The following is a 4,185-nucleotide window of genomic DNA, read 5'->3' as shown; positions in this document are numbered from 1 at the left end:
TTTGTGATGTCACAACAAATCAGTCACTGCTCTCAGCCAAGCCCCGCCTGGACCCACCATCCAACCTTGCAGGATTTGGTTTCTCTGAGTGTTTACCTGAAATCTGCTATATTTTTATTTGATCACTCAGAAAACAGTCAGCCAATCAGAAGAGAGGCTCAGATCCTCTCTTCTGATTGGCTGACTGACCTGTTGTTACTAGAGCTCCAGAGAGAAGCCTGAGAGAGGAGATGTAAAACTATACTGAGATGGTTTTTGGTTCTTAAAACCACAAATATATCTTCTGATGGAGATCAACACTTCAGATAAAACACTGGAAAAGTGTAAAATACGGGACCTTTGATATAAAATTGTGATTCTTCATCTGTAATTTGCTAATAAATCTCTTTGACAATTTGTTTTCTTGCAAAATACGTTCTGAGACATTTTGTTTGGTTTGTTGAGTTCATAGTTTGAACTTACTGAAGGAATAAGATATGAAAAAAAGAGAGTAGAGCTGTATTAGTTGGTAATGTGGGAGAGAAACCAAGTTAATGTCTGAGTCCTGCTGGAAGGCTAACCGGACCTTTCTGGACCCACATGTGACTGAAGGTAGAAACACTTGTCAGGTCTTCAATCCCGGAGACAAACCTGTGATTCTGGGCTGTAGAAATAAAACTGCAGATGACGCGTGGCTCTGTGGTGGCTCAGGAGAAGTGGTTCACTGCTTATCTGATCTGAGGGTGTGGTGTGCTCTACAGATTTTAAAGCCCTCTGAGGCACAATTGTGAATTGTGATGTCAGGCAAATGCTTCAGTCAAGCTGGAAGACTAAACCACAAACATGTTCAACAACTGACTGACTGAATAAAACATGAAAAATGCAAATCATCATACATTTTTGGAGAATTCAGGAGACAGGAGCAGGTTATTTTGCCAATATCTGTATTTGAGTATAATTTTTTTGGAAACTTTTGATGTTTACTCCTCCATACTTAAAAGACAAATATTGTACTTTTGACAACATTTCTAGGAAGCACTTGTTACTGTGAAGCTGAATTAACTTTCTTTTATTTTTGAAAATGTGATCAGCCATTAGCTGTGTTCATCACAGGAGAAAAACCAATCACAGCCAACTCCTACACTGTCAGTTAGGTTGTGTTGCTGTTGCACAGTTAAAAAGATAAAAGTGTGTAACTAGGTTTTTTTTTCTCTTTTACAGTGATTCCACTGTCTGCTGCTGTTTTGCTGTTTTTGTGGGGTTTGGCATGTATTAAATAAAAATATATACTTTTGAATACTTACGTATTTTTAAAAGCAAGTACTCAGTACTTGAACTCAAGTAAACATTTATTGTACTGGAGCAATATATGACCAGGAGTATCGATACTTTGACTGGAGTTGTGCACTTTGTTTACCCCTGACTGGGAGAAATTTGACCTCTGACCTCCAGGTGGATCCTAAATTCTGGTTGAAGACCAAAGATGTCATCTGACATGGCGTCTTCTTAATGACCTTTGAAAAGGCATTTTATTTATGTTTTATATGTTCACCTCTATGTACTACTCATTTTCTATTGAAAGCACCTTGTAGCTTTGTCTTGAAATGTATGAATAAGGTTTGTTGTTATCACTACTATCATGAGAACTGTGTCAGGCTCAGTGACTTTGATCAGTGTGTTTTCTAATTAAAAATTAATCTACATGTCTACAGCACTGAGATGGATGGTGGAGTTTTATGTGTTTATGGTTTGATGACAAATGTAAAGTAGGCCGCCAGGGCTGCATCCCATTCCAAAAGCAGCTCCCCTGGTAGACTTCCTTCACTAGTGTCTGTGGACGGAGTAACACTTTGAGTCGTCAAATAAAAATAATAAATAAATAAAAATGAAAATAAAAGAAAACAGAATAAATAAGTAAGTGAAATAAAGGTAAATTCCACTGTTTTCTGCGTGAAGGGGTGAACTAGGACACACTGGCGGAAGTGTTTTCTTAAAAAAACGGAACGCAAACACAAGCGCCGAGCCACTGGTGCGTGATGCGGGGGGGGGGGGGGGGGGCAGGTTGAGAGAGGGCGTGGCTTATAAACTACCTGCAGCAGGTAGGCTCGTATTTCCGCCGCTCTTCACTTTGTTGTTCCTGCTGCAGGCTGCAGGTGATTCTCCTGCAGGTGAGTCTGTTTTCATTTAGCCTGTCTCTCAGCTCTATCAGCCGATCACAGCCCGACACCTCACCTGAGTCGCCGGAAGTGGACATGAGTGTTTGAACAGCTTTTCCCACCTGTTCGGACGTGTTTCACAGCCCCACGTTTCCCGGGATGAGCTCATCCACCTGCGGGTAAGTCTCGCATCATTCAGACGTTGATGAGATCACGTCCACCGCCGCTTTACACAGCATCCACTTGCTCAGTTTGTTTTCCGGTCTGTGAGCCTGTGTTGTGTGTTGTGTTGTGTTGTGTGTTTGTTTGTTGGGACTATTTGAGTTGTTTTATCCTGAAGAAAAGTTTCAAATGTCACTAACACCGAAACTGCTGCTTTTATCAGCTGCACATGTTGTTTCAGGAAACATGTTGTGAGACTGTGAGGGTGGTAATTTACACTGCACCGTGTTCAGGAACCGGTTTTTGTAATTGGGCTGCTGTGTGTGTGTGTGTGTGTGTGTGTGTGTGTGTGTGTACTTGTACTTGCTACATAGTAAGGACCCAAAAAAGTATTTTACTAACAGAGTGAGGACATTTTGGGAAAGTGAGGACATTTTGGCCGGTCCTCACTTTTTGAGACACCTTCAAATCACATGTTGAGGGTTAAGACTTGGTTTTAGAGTTATGGTTAGAATTAGGTTTAGGTTAAGGTTAGGGTCAGGGTTAGGGAATGCATTATGTCAATGAGTGTCCTCACAAAGATGGAAGTACAAGTGTGTGTGTGTGTGTGTGTGTGTGTGTGTGTGTGTACTTGTTTCTTTGTGAGGACCAGTTAGAGTTGTGGACCGTGGGAATGGGGATATGAAGGCAGGTCCTCACACCTGTAAATGGCTGTTTGAAGGCCCAGACTTGGTTTTAGGTTCAGGTTGGGATCTGACATGTAGCTGTGATGGTTGAGAGAGCGAGAGAGAGAGAGAATCATTCATTCACACAGGGCTGTCTGGAGTGGATCCAGTGTCCTGTGCCCTCAGGATATGAGTTTAAAGAGGTGTGCACTTGTGTGCATTTACTGTATCCCTCTGTTGCCATGGTTACAGTGATGGGTATTGAGCATGGTGATCTGGTGCAGATGGAGTCAAATTCAAATCTCTAGTCTTCTGACATGACATGAGCAACATTAAACTGGTGAGAGGTTCTTAAATGTCAGTTTAGTTTTTCTTTCAGTAGGTTGTCCAGTAGCAAGAGCAGACATTATTGTCAAAAACCACAGTCCCAAAAATGAACTACTTGACATTCATGTCTTCTGTTTATTTTAAATGAATGGCTCTTTTTTCAGTAGGCCCTCCTCCTACCATCCATCCCCCGCCCCCAGTCATTGCTACTTCCCAAACTAATGAATTACTGTAAACTAAAGTGGCAGCTTTATTTAATTTAACGGTCTGAATCAGTCCTAAGTTAGCTAATAGATGCCAGCTGTGGCGACCCAGTGGGGGCCCATGCCAACAGGACTCAACGGGCGCCATGCTGGACACATGCAGGGTGCTGTAAATCCTCAGGTGCTTCTGTAAAAACATAGACATCTATAAAACTGGACGTAGGCTCTGGGTCTGAAAAGTGAAGCCAGTGCTGAAGAGCCTTAAAGCTGCATCTATCTAATGACCATCAGGGGGCGACTCCACTGGTTGTAAAAAGAATCTGATTGTATTGAAGTCTATGTGAAAATGTCTCTACTTCGCACCGACTTATTACCTCAGTAAGTGTTTTCCTGATGAGTTCATGGTCTCAGTCTCTAGTTTCAAGTCTTCTTCAATACAACATGATGTTCATTTTTGAAATGATGCTCCATTTAGAGGAAAATAGACCATAAAGCGGAGGATGCATTAGGGTGGGGCTACTGTGTGATTGACAGACTGTACCTGACAATCAGGATAGAGGACAGAGCAGGTCAGATCCACCCCTCTCTCCTCCTCAGCTCCACCTTCTCCTCCAAATATGGTTTCTTCTGGTTTCAAAAAACTAAGATGGCGACGGACAAATTACAAACTGGAGGCTTCAAAACAGCAGCTCA

General features: G+C 42.1%; 1 protein-coding gene across 4 annotated transcripts in view; it reads left to right on the top strand.

The window, feature by feature from the left end:
* Positions 1 to 2,087: 2,087 nt before the first annotated feature.
* Positions 2,088 to 4,185, top strand: part of LOC139632174 (nesprin-2) — a 43,673-nt gene continuing 41,575 nt past the window's right edge. For all 4 annotated transcript variants that reach the window (XM_071496971.1, XM_071496972.1, XM_071496970.1 and 1 more), the window contains exon 1: positions 2,088 to 2,314. The gene's annotated coding sequence lies outside the window, so the exon portion shown is untranslated. The remainder of the gene's footprint in view (positions 2,315 to 4,185) is intronic.

The sequence above is a fragment of the Trachinotus anak genome, unplaced genomic scaffold, assembly GCF_046630095.1.
Source record: "Trachinotus anak isolate AG129_WGS33_773 ecotype Australia unplaced genomic scaffold, CSIRO_AGI_Tana_v1 ptg000014l, whole genome shotgun sequence".
Lineage (NCBI taxonomy): Eukaryota > Metazoa > Chordata > Actinopteri > Carangiformes > Carangidae > Trachinotus > Trachinotus anak.
The sequence above is the reverse complement of the archived record's forward strand: the minus strand, read 5'-3'. Positions and strand labels throughout refer to the sequence as shown.